Below are 18,769 nucleotides of genomic sequence, written 5' to 3' on the forward strand. Positions count from 1 at the left end.
TACTTCTACCCACTGTCCCTTCAGCTTGGGGCATGGGCCCTATAGTCCAAGTGTCTGTGGTGGCTTGCCTCTACTAGTGCCCATTTATGGACCTTGGGCTTCATCCTGCTGCAATCCCAGATTCTTTTGGGTGGGACAGCTGTAAGTTTTTGGCAGGGTTGGAACCAGACAAATCTCTGTACTTCAGTCACCTAGACCAGGTGCTCCTAAGCCTCTTCCATCTCCAATAGGGAGACTATGCTTGTTTCCTAGTGGCTGCCTTGACTGGTAGGCTAGTGACCATTTCTTTCCAGTTGGGAGGGAGGCAACTAGCTCCTACCTCTTTGCCAGTCAGCTCCAAACTGAACCATGTTCTCTCCATGCCTGGCATTGGGTGCAGGTGTAACAGGGTGTTGCTAGCTAGGCCCAAATGCTCTCTTTAACCCCTTTGGTGCTGTCGGGCAGCTTCTCCAGTTCATCACACTTTTATGTAGACACCTGAGAACTGCTATGGAGTGGCAGTCATTGTTATGTTTCAGTCAGCAGCAGCAGCAGATCTAGGAAGTCGGTTCGCTACTGGCTGCTGACTGAGGGAATATCTACACTGCAATCCTAGAGCCAGGGCTGAAACCTGAGCCTGAATGGCTATACTTCAATTTAACAGCCTGTTAGCCCGAGCCCCTGGAGCCCAAGTCAGGGGTTTGGGCCAGCCATCGGTGTCTAATTGCAGTGTTAGACATACCCTGAGGCACTCTCTGGATCTGCCTCAAACACTGCTACTGCTTAACGATGCTCAAGCTGCTCCCTGGGACTGTCTTTTTGTACCTGATAGAGACTAAGTCTTGCCTCTCCAAAGAGTTTGAGAAAGGGAAAGATGGATATGAAAATTATAAGATTTTGCTTTTTACACTAATTCCAAATGGCACCTGTGTTCTGCAAAAGTTTTGTCTTGATAAGACTAGCTATTATGCATGCTCTTTTAATCTTTTTTTTTTTTTCCTCTTGAGATTTCCCTGTTTCTATTTTACTGCAAGCCCTGAGGTTTTGGACAATTGTCTGGGAATTTCACACACACTGTTCCAAAAAGCTGAAATAACTTTGGCCTCTAAAAGGAGGCTTCAAAGGAATGTTATCTGGATCCTCTCCTGCTCAAAATCTGTCAATAGTCTACAGATCAATGTGTCCTCTCCCATAAAGTAGGCCATTTTCAGGGTGTGGCCCTCCACATGGCTATGTTAGTTATTGCACAAGAACTGAGGTTTAAATATTGTTAGACATGTAGATGAACGTAATTTGTTGGGGAAGAGTCAGCATGATTTTTGTAAAGGGTAATCATGCCTCACCAATCTTTGAGAATTCTTTGAGGGGGATCAAGTGTATGGATAAGGGGGATCCAGTGGATATAGTGTAGATTTTCAGAAAGGAACCTCACCAAAGGCTCTTAAGCAAAGTAAGCTGTCATGGGGTACGAGGGAAAGTTCTCTCATGGATTGGTAACTGGTTTAAAAGATAGGAAACAAAGGGTAGGAATAAATCAGGGTGGATTTGTTTTAAATCAAATGGATTTAAATCATAATTTAAATCACTAGTCAGGAAGACTCTATTTAATCATGGATTTCTACATAAAAGTGCATTCTTGTTGGTTGTTATAACCTTAATATACATTCTTCACGACTCAGATACATGTGGGTTTCATTTTTAGAAGGTAAACACTATACATTTTTAAAGTGATTTATTTTGGAAACTTTTCAGTTTAGTTTTACAGCTGTATCAGAAAATGAATGATTGTTTGGTTATTTCATTTACTAAAGGTAATTGAAGCAGATATTTATGAAGTCATTGGGAAGTGAACTATTTCCAATTCAACAGGTTAATCATTAATATTTGGAGGATTTTCTTGACATGCTGTATTAGGAGAAGAACATCAACAGACAAACATTTAAATTGTTTTATTTAACTAAAACAACAACATTATGTATTCTGGATTTTTTTTCTTCAACAGCAAACCTATAATATTTTAACAAAACAAGCATATGAATTTTTGAATTTAGTTAAACATTCAAGTTTTTTTGAAAATCAGATTAGTTTTTGTTAATTTATTTTAACTAAAATAGTTAAATGAAATATTTAAAAATAAAATAAAATAAAATTAGACTGTCAGCCAGGTCAACATGAGAAACTTAAAATATTGGCTTCTGCAGCTAACTCAGTCGTCTTCACCTCCATTTTCCTGTTTGTTCATAATCTGGAAAAGAAAAACCAAGCTTTCCTCCTTTTTCAGGTCCCAAACAATTTCTCAGTTTGGAATGAATTAGTCCAAAGGAAGAAAATATTCTTTCTACACCGGCAGAAGAAGTTACTGCTGGTAAAAGTGAGATTATCACTTCAGCGGTCTCTGAATCCAAGAGATTAAGTGACTTCAACCAGTTCACTGATGTGACTTTCTTGAAAATATCATCAGCAAACATATTTCTTGAATGGTTCACCCTTAGCTCTGAAGTTTTATAGTTGGCATTATGGGGGGATGATTGCTGGATGTCCATGTCATAGCCAACTCCTCTTCTTCAACAGTTCAGGTTTGACCCTGGTACCGAGTATTGAGAATATTTGCAAGAAAATGAGCTGGAGATAGTGCTTGTCCCATTTGTTTTTTTTAATGCTTGTAACTTAACTCCGTCATTGCATATTTCTGTTTTTAAGATCTCACTCAGTTCCTTCCAAATTTCAACAGCGTCCGCAATAAAACAGCTATTTCCCTGCATTTTGTTCAAGGCTACAGAAATAGGCTTCAGGGTACTAAGCATGTGTTCAACATTTCTCTTAAGCCCAATGTTGAGAACTTTGGCTGTGACCATCTATTTTTTTCACGATTTTGTTCACAAACTGTCGTCAGATTAGGCCAGATCTTGGTATAGTGTTAAAAACAGTCCACTACTGAGTTGCATTGCACGTCTTGTGGGAGAGTTACCTTAGTTCCTCCCACTTTTTTCAGAGCAGCTGCTGCAACGTGGTTGTTACGGAAGTATTTTGCAATTTCAACAACATTAGCCTTTATTTCTGGAACACTGAAGTCTTTGGCTAGGAGGTGCATCAAATGAGCACTGCAACCATATGTTGTTAGCTTGGGACTCTGTTCACGCTCTTCTAAATTTCTTATTTTGGATACATTTGCAGCATTGTCTGTGACCAAGCTGCGTACTAGACGTTTGAATTTTTTTCAGTTTGTTATAGCTTTCACTGCTGCTACTTGTAAGTATTCTGCTGTATGTGCATTTCCTGATGTATCAATTGTTTCTGCAAGGAAAACATTCCCTTCTTCTGTTGTCACACAAGCACATACAACAGGATCATTGTGGACATTGCTCCACTCATCAAGACTCAGATTTACAGTTTTACCCTCTAGACCTTTTGCACACTGCTCAATTTCTCTTTCATACACTTTTATCCAGCAATTTGCCTGCAACATCTGCTCTCTTGGGTCGACTGTATCCTGGTCTTAATGACTGAACCATGTTAATGACGTGTGGGTTCTCAATCATACGGAAAGGAGAGTTTGTTGCATAAACAAACTGGGCAATGTTTTCATCAATTACCTCTTTTTGTAATCTGCTGGTTCTTATCACAAACTTATCTATGGTTGTTTCTGGATGATGGAGTTTTTTTTCTTTTTGCTACAGGTGATAGATACACTGTAGCTATGTGACATACATGATGTGACTGAAACATGATCATTGGCAGATAACTCTGAAACTATAGAAAATGATGGTGATCTTGAAGGTGGATAGTCTGCAGAATCCTGTATGTTAAGGATGGATTCTCCTAAACAAAATAAGTCAATGCAGTTATTTAATTATTATTACCATACTGCTCATTTAGCATTACTCATTGCATTCACTGACACTCAGTACTACTTTAAAGGTGAAATTGTAAAAGGAAGATCTGCCTCTTTCAGCTATTTATTTTTTAATCACAACTGCATCTAAAATGATAGTACCATAGAGTAACAACTATATTTTTTGCTCAAACATGAGAATTCAAGAATAGTCCAGAAGGAAGACAGGCAGTCCTTAAGAAAGAAGTATGAAATAAAAAAGTTTACCAATCTGAAGATCCTGCATGTTCAGACATGTTCCTTTCGTCATCTTCAACGCAGCTTCCTCCTGAGAAGGAACACTTCTCATGATGTTTCATTCGGGCAACCAGGCCTTACATTTCTTTGTTGCACTGTTTGCATTTTGCACGCATGCCTGTCTTACCCACAGGTACAGGAACTTCATTAAAATATTCACAAACTGGGTCTCTTTTACGGCCTGCTGCCATTATAGGTTTTCCCTTCTAGTGAGAGTATGGTAGATCTCAAATCAATGAAGGTTACACTCAGAAAGACCTCAAGACTTCTGGAATAGGCTGCTCAGACAGTTTCACTTGTTTCTATTACCTGTCCCTCCCTTCTCACATTTATCTCCAGACTTCTCCTTGTCCAGATCTGTTATGCCCCCAACAATCTTCTATTCATTGAACTTTTTGAAACTTTGCACTTTTAGAGAGAGGTAAGGGATTGACTCTGTGTACACAAATTTGCGGTGGGACAATAGGGTTGAGGTCTGTTGTTTCTCACCTGTTTATATATTTATTTCTTTTAAAACATTTTTGCTGTTAACAAGCATGTTATCTCTGGAGAGACAAATCCACAGTTTGAGAACAGCAAAACTAAGCATCTCTGATGGTATCTTCTAGACTGAGCACTGAGTCCCAGTAGGTAGATAGAAAGATTAACCTAAATAATCTATACAGAAGCCGCTGGAGCCCCATAAGATTGGGTCCCTAATCCATGAACTATTGGAACTCATTTACAAAACTTTTCTTAAACATTACATTAATATATTCTCTCATACTATACAATTAGAGTTTATCCCTATTCCATGATGAGATACATTATAGCTCAAAGATATCTTAATTAAAACTATCTTTAGATAGGTTTTTTTTCTCAAAGCATTTTATCAAAAAAAATCCAAGTTAAATTTTTTTTTAATTTTTATTTTTTTTATCATTGATTTTTATCCACCCTGTAAGTGGTTAGTTTTCAGAATGGAGAGAGGTAAATAGTGGTGTCCCCCACAGATCTGTATTGGGACCAGTTCTGCTCAATATATTCATAAAATGATCTGGAAAAAGAGGTAAACAGTGAGATGGCAAACTTGCAGATGATACAAAAGTACTCAAGATAGTTAAGTCCAAAGCAGACTGCGAAGAGTTACAAAGGGATCTCACAAAACTTGGTGACTGGGCAACAAAATGGCAGATGAAATTCAATGTTGATAGATGCAAAGTAATGCACGTTGGAAAACATAATCCCAACTACACATACAAAATGAAGGGGTCCAACTTAGCTATTACCACTCAAGAAAGAGATAATTGTCATTGTGGATAGTTCTCTGAAAACATCCACTCAATGTACAGCGGCAGTCAAAAAAGCTAACAAAATGTTGGGAATCATTAAGATAATAAAACAGAAAATATCATATTGCTTCTGTATAAATCCATGCTACGCCCACATCTTGAATACTCTGTGCAGATGTCGCCCCGTCTCAAAAAAGATGTATTGGAATTAGAAAAAGTTCAGAAAAGGGCAACAAAAATGATTAGGGGTATGGAACGACTTCTGTATGAGGAGAGATTAGTAGGACTGGGACTTTTCAGCTTGGAAGAGAGATGACTAAGGGGGATACAATTGAGATCTATAAAATCATGACTGGTATGGAGAAAGTAAATAAGGAAGTGTTGTTTACTCCTCCTCCTTATAACACAAGAACCTAGGGGTCACCAAATGAAATTAATAGGCTGCAGGTTTAAAACAAGCACACGGAAGTATTTTTTTCCACAACACTCAGTCAACCTGTGGAGCTCTTTGCCAGAGGATGTTGTGAAGGCCAAGATTATAGCAGGGTTCAAAAAAGAACTAAATAAATTCATGGAGGATAGGTCCATCAATGGCTGTTAGCCCGGATGGGAAGGGATGGTGTCCCTAGCCTCAGTTTGCCAGAAGCTGGGGTTGAGCGACAGGGAATGGATCACTTGATGATTACCTGTTCTGTTCACTCTCTCTGGGGCACCTGGCATTGGCCACTGTCAAAAGAGAGGATACTGGGCTAGAAGGATCTTTGGTCTGATCCTGTATGGCCGGTCTTATGTTCTTAAAAATAACATCCAGTTGTTTCTACTCTTTGCTGGACTTAAACAGAAAAGAAACAAACAAGGTGCTTTGCATATTCGTGTCTTTTGTTGTTGTTGTTGTTGTTGTTTGGGTTTTTTTGGTTGCTTTTTAAAAGACTTACTAACTAGCAAGTCTGCTTTTGTGAAAAGTGATATTTGTATGTTTGTTAATATAACTTTTCATAACAGCAGACTTGCTCGTTAGCTGGGAAGCAGTAAAAAGTGGTATTAACAAACATACAAATATCACTTTTCACAACAGACTTAGCCCTGGCAAGCAGAGAGGAGAAATTTAAGACCTGGATGGGGAGGTGGGTAGGGAGGCAGCAGGGGCCAGGGGCGATGGGGAGGCCAAGTGAGGCAGTGGATGCCTGTGGGATGGATGTAGGACCAAGCGAGGGAGCAGGGGCCGGATGCAATGAGGTAGGTGGATGAAGGGTTGGGGGAGGCAGCGGGGGGCGCAGGAGTGATGGGCTGGTGGCAAGCCTGAGGCTGGAGCCTGGGGGCCAGAGGACACAGTGGGGACCAGGAGTGATGGGGGTGGGCGTGAGAGTGCAGGGCTGCCACCCTCTGCTGCGTGGCTGACCTAGCTACTGCTGATCGTAGTGGGTAGCTTAATTAAGTCAACGGGAGAGCTCTCTTCCATTGGCTTAGAACAGCTATACTAGAGGGCTTACAGCGGTGCAGCTGCATCGGTACAATTGCGCCCTGTAAGCTCTCTCTAGCGTAGCAATGGCCTAAGTCACAAGGAGAGGAGATTTGTTCAGACCCCATTAGCTGAGTATCAAGGAAAACTGTTTCAGCCATATACTTTTTGGAAATAGCAAACCCCTTGTTTCATTTCAAGACAAGCCGAGGAGAGTGTAACACAGGGAATGGAACCATGAATGTCCCTTACAGTTTCAGGTTGTTACATTAGACAAATGGCAAAGAGACCCTGTAGGTGTTTGGGTCTGATGAGATGCTAAATGCATTAATTCTTAATTGTAAAAACATAGCGCCCAAGGCCATGGGCTAACTCATTAAAGCAAGTGAAGATTCCAAAAGGCCACAAACCAAAATAGTTATCTTGTCAAACTTTAACTGGGCCTCTGTTCTTTTCAATTTATTATTCTAAGAATATTAGGAATAATGAGAAGTGTTTGGCAGCATAATAGTTTTCAGCATAATGGCTCCTTAGAGCAGTTTCGTTCTCAGACTGGGGTGGGGTTGGCCCGCAGCTGGCCTCTGGGGAGATTGGGGGTGTGAGTGTCTGGGCTGGGAATGGCCCATGGCTGGGCTCTGGAGGGAGTGAGAGTGTCTGACTCCCTGGCTGGGGGAGGGGGGAGAGAGGAAGGGGCAGGGAAGCTGGAACTGGGCTGTCATAGGGGTTTCTTTAACTCTGTACTCCTGGGGGAATTTTTGTGTGTCTGTACTGATACAGATGTACTTGCTGACAGGTAGTTTGAGATAAATTATCAAAGTAAATGAAACTGGCATGGTTATATAGTGCTATTTTGAAAAATAAAATATCCAGAATTTTAAAGTACTATGTGCCAAATTTTTAATTTGTTGGTGCAGAATTCCGCCAGTACTTCATGAAGAATCTTGTTCTCATTTGAATCAAGGATTATTTATTGTATTTTTTTTCCAAATAGACTGCTTGCTCTTCTTCAAGACATGTCCCCATGGGTGCTCCACTGCAGGTGCTGGTGCATCCCTGCGCCTTCGCTCGGAGATTTGTACAGCAGTACCCGAATGGGCCACGTACGCACAGTGCCTGCCTCATGCGCTGCGGGTGCCTTAACAGCGCTTGCGTGGCCCTGACTCCTTAGGTCCTTCTCTACCTTCCCCGGCCTGAGATGGAGCTCAGTGGTCCGACTCAAAATGTTTTCTCTTTCGGATAGTTAGTTAGTTAGTATAATTAGCATAGTATTTTAGTCAGATAAGTTTTATTTCCTTCTCCCTCCTCCCGCCGCCCCCCCCCCCCCCAGTTTTTTCCCTCCCGGTTAGTTAGTTAGACTTCACGTTATGCCTGCCTCCCCAGGCTTTAAGAGATGACTATGTGCAGAGAGGCCATTGTTGTACCAATAAATTAAAAACCAGCAGGATCTTATTAAAGGGAAAAAGGCAAAATACCACATTTATTGTGAATACAGAAAGAATCATAGTAAGCAGTTAGTTACAGCTGTAACATTCCATTCAATCTCATCTTTATTCACTCATTCATTCATACAAACACACACACACACACACACAGGTTCTGCAAGGTTGTTATCATAGTAAGCAGTTAGTTATAGCTATAACATTCCATTCAATCTCATATTTATTCACACACACACACACACACACACACACACACACACACACACACACACACACACACACACACACACACACACACAGGTTCTGCAAGGTTGTCATCATAGTTACCAGCCTTAGAGTTGCTCATGCCAAGCCACTGGCCAGGTGGCCTGGACATGAGGAGGGAGCAGGGCCTTGTCAGATGCTCATCTGATGCTCCTGGAAGTTGGTTTGCAGAATCAGACCCCAAAGTTCTCACTTTTTAGAGTCTCTTTTTATAGGAATTTCTTCCTAGGCCAGTCTGTGGGAATTGCTTCATCATGCTGTTGCTGAATCAATCAGCAGATGGCACATTCCTGACGGCTCCGTGCTGCTAGATGTTATCTTGTTCTTTGGTTCTCCCATTCTTGAGGCTGTTGGGTGGATTCCAGTCTGCCCTCCGGGGGTCCTCTGGTTATTTCCACCTGACGCCTTCTTCAGCCGATGGACACTGGATTCTTAGGCTGGCACCTCCCTGATCATTCAGTTATTATCCACACCAAGCATCCATCCACATACATCCTCTATCTCTATTTTAATCACAATTGTTAATACAACAAAAGGGCGGGGAGTCTCTGGGTGCTGTTTCTGTTGTTAGAGTATTGCTTTGAGTCTCTGTGAATTGCTTTGAGAACAGACTCTGTCTTAGAATGTACTAACGCAATTAGCAGCTTGCAAGTTTCACACATAGAGGGAGAGAAACAGTACCAAAACCCAAGAGACCTCTTAATTAGTAATACCCTGGAATTTAAACTATGGGGAATCAAACTCATTTGTGATTTTAATACAGAACTTCTTTAATATGATCCAACACCATCACCATCTCTGATGGCCATTCTCAATGCGTCTGCTGTTTGGGGGAATCCCATGTCCCCCAGAAATGTGCCCGTTGTAGCAAGCTGAAAGTCAGGGCACGGAAGGACAGAGACCTGAGGCTTAAGTTAATTCTGATTGAAAAGTCCCTCCCTCAAACCCGCCTCTGATCCAGGACATGAGTCCTCCTCAAGACAGCCCTCCGAAGTCAACTAAGGACAAAAATCAGCGAAAACAGAGGCCGCTTCGTCACCTCATGGGAACCAGACTGCCTCCGAACGGTCCCTGAGCAGGTCTATCTCATCCATGCCGACCACACCGCGGCTCAGCACATACGACACTCCGGGCACCTCCGGCGCTGTCCATACTCCAGCTGCTGCTGCTATGCACCACGCCAGTGCTGAGGCCAGTGGCTTTAAGTTGTCTGCCTCTTCTACCATGGCACTGCCCGGCACCGTAAAGGACTCGATGCCACCCCTGGCGCACTTGTCTGTGCAGCACACAACCGCTATTACAGCCTCGTCATTGACTCTTTGCCACCTTTTGATGACGCACATGTTGCCACACCAGTCAGCACCAACTGACCCTGCAGTCCTGTCACTGCACTCGGCGCAGTACCCATCGGCACCGCAGTTTCTTCACCAAAAGGATTTGCTTGTTTCACCAACCCCTGAATCTTCTTTACTGGGTTCTGATGTCTCAGTGAGACCGTTGGCACCATACCGACAATTATCCCCTCTCACTTTTCTAGTGATGAGGATGACAAAGTGGAGGGAGTTTTTTCACCACACTACTCCTCCACATTCAACACACCTACTAATGCTGTACCAATAAGATCAAGGTCATAGAATATCAGGGTTGGAAGGGACCTCAGGAGGTCATCTAGTCCAACCCCTTGCTCAAAGCAGGACCAATCATCATTTTTTTCCCCCAGATCCCAAATGGCTCCCTCAAGGATTGAACTCACAACCCTGGGTTTAGCAGGCCAATGCTTAAATCACTGAGCTATCCCTCCCTTCTCATATGCCAGAGAGTTACCATCCTGGTATGGGCACCCTTGGATGGGACCACCTATGCCCTTCCCCGGACAATGGCATTATTGGAACCCATGGGGGCCCTAAAGGGGACATCACACCAGTTGACACAGCCCACATAGAGGTGACACCAAATCTCCTCCTCAACCCTCACACGTGTCTGTGATGGATGTACAGTAACGCCTCACTTAACGTCGTCCCAGTTAATGTTATTTGGTTGTTATGTTGTTGATCTATTAGAACGTGCTCGTTTAAAGTTGCGGAATGCTCCCGTATAATGTTGTTTGGCAGCTGCCTGCTTTGTCCACTGCTTGCAGGAAGAGCAGCCCATTGGAGCTAGCTGGTGGGGGCTTGGAACCAGGGTGGGCCAGCAGTCCCCCTATTGGCTCCCTGTGAGGCAGCCATGCAGCAGGCTATCAATTGCTGGGCAGTTCAGGTGTCCCTCCCCACACTGCTGTGTGCTGCTCCTGGGAGCCTCCTGCTTGCTGTGCAGGGGGTGGGAGGGAAGAGGGGTGCTAATTTCAGGGGGTCCCTCTTTTTCCCCACCCCAGTCCTGCCCCCCTGCTCCTGTACTCCATCTCCACAGAGTGGTGGGGGACGACAACATGACAGGGCTCAGGATGGAGGGAGCTTGCTGGCAGTAGCTGCTGTCTCAGCTTGCTGATTTACTTAAAAGGGCAGTGCACTTAAGAGTGGGGTCAGTGTACTTAAAGGGGCAATGCACGTTTCTCATATATACACACACACACACACACACACACACACACACACAGTGTGTGTGTGTCTCGCTCTCACACACACACAGACCCACCACGGCACCTTGGAATGTGGAGGAAGTGGTGCACTCCAGTGAGACCGCATGAGTTCATCATCACGTTCAGTTTCTGCAGGGAATGTTTGCAGCCACTGCCATGCGTCTATTGTGTGTCCTCCCTCCATTTGTGCGGCCTTGTAGAGTGTGAGGCTACATTAACAACAATGTGTTAACCCTTGAGGGCTCAGCCGAGTGCTAGTTCATCATTTAGCAGCAAGGCATTCCCTGGGAAATATCCCACCCTCTGTCTCCACCACCTCAACTAAGCTTCACAATCATCATTGCTGTGCATAGTATTAACTTGTTTGTTTAAAACTTATACTCTGTGTGTGTGAATATAAAATGTCTTTTTGTCTGGTGAAAAAAAAATGTCCCTGGAACCGAACACCCCCCTCTCCCCCCTGATTTACATTAATTCTTATGGGGAAATTGGATTTGCTTAACATAGTTTCACTTAAAGTAGCATTTTTCAGGAACATAACTGCAACATTAAGCGAGGAGTTACTGTATGGGAGGAACCTGCAGTGGTGCACACAAAGATGTGCTGTCTGATACCTCTCCAAATAACAACTCATTTTCCTCCCCTGGTGAGGCTATTATGCCGCCACCGCCAGCAACGGCAGACTATTTCATCCACTTTCAGAACCTATTTAAAAGGGTGTCTAGGGAGCTCAAGATCACTATGGAGTAGGTGTCAGAGACTCAACAGATATCTTGCAACCTACGGCCTCATCCAAGATTGCCCTCCCGATCAACGGAGCTATCATGGACCCAGTCAAGAATATCTGGCAAATCCCAGCCACTATACCCCCGACCTGCAAGAGAGCAGATTGGAAATACTGTGTCCCTTCCAAGGGCTCAATTTCTTTTCACACATCCAGCACCAAACTTGCTGGTAGTGGAAGCGGCGAACCAAAGAAACAAGCAGCAACATTTCCAGTCTACTCCTTCTGACAGGGAGAGTAAAAGAATGGACTTGGCCACAAGGTTTATGCATCCTCCACATTGCAATTTAAGGTGGCAAACTATGCTGCCCTCCTAGCCAAATATTACCATAGAAACTATAAGAAATGCCCCAGATTCTGCTCCAGAGCGGGTCTGGGAAAACATTCCATGGGGGACACATTTACGATCAGATGGAGCAGCAACCTACTTATACACATTCCCACCGATACCACTGGTACACAAAATAGTATTAAAGATACAAATGGAGAGGGCCAGGATCATACTGATAGCCCCTATGGGCCCAGACAGCTATGGTACCCACTTCTAACATGGATGTCCACTTGTCCACCAATCTTCCTCCCCCCCTCCCCACATGCCTCCGAACTTTATTGTCCCAACGCAGGGGCCATCTACACCACCCAAACATAGGAATGCTCCACCTCAAGGCATGGCTCCTCAGTGGTTCTCCAATGAAGAACTAGACTGCTCTGAGCAGGTGCAAACTGTACTGTTACACAGCGGGGCACAATCTATACGTACCACATATATCCATAAATGGTCTAGGTTCATGGCATGGTGTTCTGCCAGGCAAACAGCTCCTACTTCTGTATCTCTTCCAATCATACTGGACTACCTTCTGGAGCTCAAACAATCTGGCCTCTCCTTCAGCTCCATAAGGTACATGGCAGCAATCACAGCATTTCACCAGAAGATCAGTGACACCACTACCTTTGCCCACACTATCACAAAAAGATGCCTTAAAGGCATCCAGGCGCTGTACCCAGACATCAGACCACTCACTCACCATGGGACTTACACTTGGTCCTCACACGTTTGACGGAAAAGCCATTTGAACTGCTAGCATCCTGATCTCTACTACACCTATCTGTGAAAGCTGCATTCTTAGTGGCAATTACATCCACCAGATGCGTAGGAGCTCTCATGCCTGACTCACCATACGTTTTTTCTTTTTTTATTTTATTTTTATTTAAAGGATAAAGTCCATGCTCCAACGCGTCCCAAATTTCTCCTGAAGGTGCATTGGTCCTTGCACCTCAATGAACCTATCCATCTACCAACCTTCTTTCCTAAACAGCATGCAAGCACTTTTGAAGCAGCAATGCACACACTTCATCTGGATAGGACTAGACCATTCAGGGCGACCCCAAAACTTTTTATCTCAACTGCAGAGCTATCTAAGGGCAAATCGATATCCAGCCTGAGAATATTCAACTGGATATCAGACTGCATCCACTTATGCTACCAATTAAAGAAGATACATCCTCCAACTTCTATTAAGACACACTCTACCAGATCTGTGTCAATGTCTGTTGCATTCTTATGTAATATTCCCCTCGTAGACATCTACAAGACTGCTACCTGGGCTTCGGAGCACACCTTTAAGGGCATAGTGTTTAGCACTCAGGGACCCTTGACTGACACTGGAATGGTCTGAGCTATGCTGTCTGACTTTTTTTTTTACCAGATCCGAAGTCCCTACCATCCTAAAGATACTGCTTCTCAGTCACCTGGAGTGGAGTACTCACAGGGACATCTCTCGAAGAAGAGGCTACTCACCTGTGCAGTGTCCATCTGGGTGTTCCACTACCCACCCTCCTCCTCTCCAAACGCCAAAGTAGAGAAGGACCTGAGGAGTCAGGGCCACGCACGCACAGTTAAGGCGCCAGCAGCACATGAGGCCTGTGCAGGTACTGCTGTACAAATCTCCAAGCGGAGGCGCAGGGGTGTATCAGCACCTGGAATGGAGCACCCACAGGGACACTTGTCTCGAAGAATGTCAGTCACTGCACAGGTGAGTAATCTCCTGTTCTGAAGCGGGATGATAAAACTATGCGTCCGTAACACCACCACCACCTCCACCTCCTCCTCCTCCTCCTCCTGTTCTTTGCCATATTTTTGTAAGGTTATTTGAGTTGCTCTCAATAAATGTCATGAAGATAAGGTGATGGGTATGTTCTGTCTTAGAGTTATAGCTGCTGCTGTTCCAGTATACTAGCCAGGAACGTATAATAGAAATGTATGTCCTCAACATACATAATATACAATAAAGGTCAGGCTTGACAAATCACTGGCTGGGATGATTTAGTTGGGGATTGGCCCTGCTTTGAGCAGGGGGTTGGACTAGGTGACCTCCTGAGGTCCCTTCCAATGCTGATATTCTATGATTCTATAATACAGCAGCTCTCCAGAAGAGAGTTCTCTGTGCAGAACAGAACTTCCAGATAGAAATGGATCAAACCATTCAAGAGCAACTCCATCCCCTCCTATCAATAACCACAGACAGACATTCCTGTAAAACCTTACGTTAGACTAAAATGAAGGGCAGCTGACAGGTCTGCCAAATAATTGTGGACTCTTTATCCTAATCTGTTGCTAGGAGGGGCCAATGGAGAAGCATCACGACACAATGCTTTCAGCATACAGGTTCTCTGTCTTGTAATATGCCTCTGATGCTCTGAGATTGCGTCCTTAAATGGATACTGTCATCTGGTTTAGGCTCAAGATTTAATTTTTGTAAATGTTGTTTTTCAGTTGTTTTGTTTACCTATTAACTGTGTTCTAGAAACAAAAATGTTTTCTCACGCTATTTTGCATATGTGGGTTTTTGTTTTGTTTGAATTCAAACACTTTTCTGCAACCCAAATATTTTGGTTGGTGCATGAGAATCAAAAAAATTAATCAGTCTTATAGTTTCTGTTCTGATTTTACATTCCACTCATGTTTGCCCTTTAGCAATAGCTGGGTCACATTAATATTCAACAGCAAGAATGATTGGTTTAGAACTTAGGTACTACACTGACAAGTAACTATAGGAAATAAGGCAATCTTAGTATTTTTGATTTGTTGGATTGTATTTCCATTAGGCACTGTTAGTGGAAAAAAATTCTATGTACTCATTAAAATGAGTCTTAACTTTTTTTTTACAGTTCCATGTGGATGGTTATATTGAGCTCATTGCTGCATCCCGCTGAGTTTGAGATCCAAGTTCAGAAACCAATTCAGGCTGCAATGGTGTCAACTGGATGAGGTGGAGTGATTCGGGTAGGTAACAGTCTGAATGGACTAGAGGGAAGTACAACGCAAAAGTATGTCATGTTGTTGAAGGTGAAGGCATGTACGCTAGTGGATATTCCTTCCTCTGATCCTGTTTTTTTTTTGTTCTTCCACCCACCACAAATCAGCAACAAAAAAGCATGTTCGTTTGGAGTCTGCATTGATAGCAGCATCTAGGGAAGGTATGGAAGAACTTGTGGGTGGCAGGTGGAGCCCCACTTCATGGAGGCTAGCCCCCTGGCTCCACCCGTTCTCCCAAGGCACCCCCACCACCACTGCCACCTATGGCTGGAGAACCATGGGCCGGCTGGAGCTGCCCCAGCTGCGCTGCACCTCCCCTCCTGAGACCCCAAGCTGCCCCGCGGGAAAAGCTCTTGTCTCTTCCTGAAGAACCTGAGCTTTTATGCCATGCAGGTTCTAGGGTGGCTGAGGAGGCGGTATCTGCTACTCAGCTTCCTGGGTTCTGAGATTACTGATGAACCCCGGGAAGTTGAGTGGCACATACTGCCTCCTCAGCTGCCCTGGAACCTACCTGGGGCATAATAATCAAAAACTTCCCCTGTGCAAGCTGCCAAAAATCCTCAACTGGGCATCCGGCTGCAGCAGCTGCGTCAGGGGAGGCTTAGCCTCAACTGACCTATTCTACCAATCACCTATGGAAGAACTGTTTGAGAAGTGGTTCTTGCGAAGAAGTGGTTTGGCGAAGAGTGGTCAAGATTGTGCCACGTTTGTAACTCTTTTTATAATTGCAAAAGCTGATACATCTGGCTTCCTGTCTGCTTCCAGGCTCTGAGGGTAATAAAGGATGCATAGACTGGTTCACATCAGTCCAACGAATGAAAGGGAAGGGGAGAGAGAAAAACCAGAACTGTGTGATTATATATAAAAATATATACTATGTATATTCTATATACGTGCAGTATAAATGTATGTGTTTAATTGGAGCCTGTTGCATAATTCTTTGAGACTGCAGTTTATTTGGATCTTTTTGGAGTATAGGTGGTAGTCTCAGCCTTCTTAAGTAATTTCACCATAGAGAGCCAATTAAACCCATTAAGCAAACACACTCTCCCCCCACACCCTCTTCTCCTGATGCCAGAAATTAATGAACACCAGTTTTTGCTGATAGTAGGATTCACCCTAGGAACTCCTGACTCTCATATCAGAGATTTCACTTAAATTTGAAATTTGATAATTTGCTAATAACTGTTTCATTAAGCATTTTGTTGGTGAAATACCATTTTAGAAATGAAATAACATGCTACTAAATGCAAATACCCAGCAAGACTGTTGATTGTTCAGTGGCTATAATAAAGAAAAGGTAGTACAGGAAATGTTGCTTGGACATTGTGTTGAGTCTAGGCAGTAGCATGGCAGTAAGTTTTTAGGAGACGGAGACAAAAATAGTAGTAATGGAAAAGAGAGATGAGAATAACTTAGGGTGTAGCCAGGGTTGTCCCTAGCCATTTTGGTGCCCTACACAGTCCCACAGGCCTCTGCGGGGTGGGAGGTGGTTTCCAGGCCGACCCTGCACTCACAGGGGCATCAGGAAGTGGAGCGACCTGGCCCCAGCCCATTCTGCTCTGCTCCCCTGGCTCCCAGCCTTGGGAGGCAGGGGGGAACCGCCCCCCAGCACTCACCGGCTGCATGGCTGAGAGCCAGAGGAGCGGAGCAGGCTGTGGCTGGGTCGCTCCACTTACTGCTGCCGGTGAGTGCAGGGCACCCGACCTCTGCTGCAGTTCTCAGGGGAGTGGGGGCGGAGCAGGGGCAGGGGCTTTGGGAAGGGGTCAAGTGGGAGCAGAGTGGGGGTGGGAAGAGGCAGGGCTGGGGCAGAGCAGAGGCGGAGGCCTTAGTGAAGAGGTGGAGCAGGGGCTGGAGCAACACGCAGCTGCGTAGGGCATCAGGAAATTTGGTGCCCTACGCAGCTGCGTACTTTACGTATGGGTAGGAACAGCCCTGGATGTAGCTTCCATGTACTGGGAGAGGAGAGGAGATTAACAATTAAGTGTGTGTTTGTTTGTTTTAACGTGCTTTCTTGATGCTACGTTTGAGGTCTGGAGCAAACACTGCAATGCATATTGTAGACAAGGATTTTGAAAAGCAAAGAATCGGATTCAGTTGCTGGCTTTTTGAGTCACAAAGCTTTCTTTCATTTTTTGCTGTTGTGGTGCATACTTCCTTTTTTTCCATAATACTAACTTACTTCTTCTCTTTGTGCTGTTTCTGATTTAATTAACTGGTAACTTTAATTGGGTTATTGGTAAGCACATACATTAGAGCACCACATAACATAATAATCAAGCTGGAAGTTTAAGAAGCAATGCAAAATGTTAACTCTGAGGTGGTCCATTTCCTGTTTGTTATGTTGGCTCAGGTCGCTTAATGTCTGTAGAGAATAGAATACTTTTCCCAGAGCCTCATACAGTGAGTATTAATTTCTGCATGGAGAAAAAAGTGATCACCTTAGGCCATCAGAAAATAGAATACTGTTCTTGAAATAAAACTTTTTTATTTCTATATTAGTTTAACTAATAACCTCCATTATACTAGTTTGTTCCATCTGAAGGTTAATCCAGTTCTTTGTCCGTTTCATCTTAAAAGCAACAGTGAGTAAGACCTGTTCCAAAGCTCACTGAGGTTTAATGGAAGGATTCCCGCTGACTTCAATGGATCAGGACCTTACTGGCTTGTGTGGAAAACTTTAGTAGAGAATGATGATGCATCTCTGCTTGGGAGAAAAAAGCATTAGCTAGTGGCTAATGGACAGGACTAGGTTAGAGCTGGTTTTTATTCCTGGCTCTGCTACAGACTTGCGTGGCCGCAGGCATGTCTCCTCAGATTCTTCTTTTATGAAACAGGATTGTATGATGTACTACATCATAGGGGTCTTTTGAGGCCTAAGCAATGTTTATAAAGAGCTTTGAAATACTTGGATAGAAGCTGCTATAGAAGTGCCTGTTTGTGAAATAACCAATACACAGTTATAACAAAGTGCAGTCCATTGTTGAATTTATGGAGCATTCTGCAGATGCTTTAGTGTAAAATTTTAAAAATTCATTGCTTTCTGGGAAAGAAGCCATAATTTGTCTGATGTTAAACTTGGAATTTGGCACGCTGCTAAATTTCTGGATCCAGTGTGGAAAAAATGTTAAAAATACGGCATTTAAAAATACAAGATAAAATCTTCAAGACTGACAAAAACAGTAAGTTCTTCTTTGTGCAGAGACAGAATATGTGAAAGTCTAATTCCTTCTCAGCATTTGCTGAGGGATATTTAAGGCTGAATATTAAACCATTGGATTTGCCATACTTTTTGACACCTCTAGATTGTTACTGGAACATACTGTACTTGGTGGATGGTTCTGACAAGCTTCTGATATTTTCAGCTGTACACAGTAGTGAAGCCAGTTCTTTCAGTATAATAATATATTCTGAACAGTGTTCTTCAACTGGATATCTTTTAGCATCTTGCAAGGAGCTAGAGACATAAGTCATGCATGATTTGGGTGCTAACTGGAAAAATCTCTGTCTTGCCATCAAGACCACAGACAGGATTGCAAGGCCTGGGACAAGC

General features: G+C 43.6%; 1 protein-coding gene across 5 annotated transcripts in view; it reads left to right on the top strand.

The window, feature by feature from the left end:
• The window catches only part of ERBIN (erbb2 interacting protein), a 208,224-nt gene that overhangs the window by 25,682 nt on the left and 163,773 nt on the right, over positions 1–18,769 (top strand). For 4 of the 5 annotated variants that reach the window (XM_074952640.1, XM_074952636.1, XM_074952639.1 and 1 more), the window contains exon 3: positions 15,069–15,183. The gene's annotated coding sequence lies outside the window, so the exon portion shown is untranslated. Of the gene's footprint in view, positions 1–13,606; positions 13,934–15,068; positions 15,184–18,769 lie in introns of all 5 variants that reach the window. The other variant, XM_074952637.1, reaches the window with a different exon arrangement.

This window comes from Natator depressus, chromosome 5, assembly GCF_965152275.1.
Source record: "Natator depressus isolate rNatDep1 chromosome 5, rNatDep2.hap1, whole genome shotgun sequence".
Taxonomy (NCBI): Eukaryota; Metazoa; Chordata; order Testudines; family Cheloniidae; genus Natator; species Natator depressus.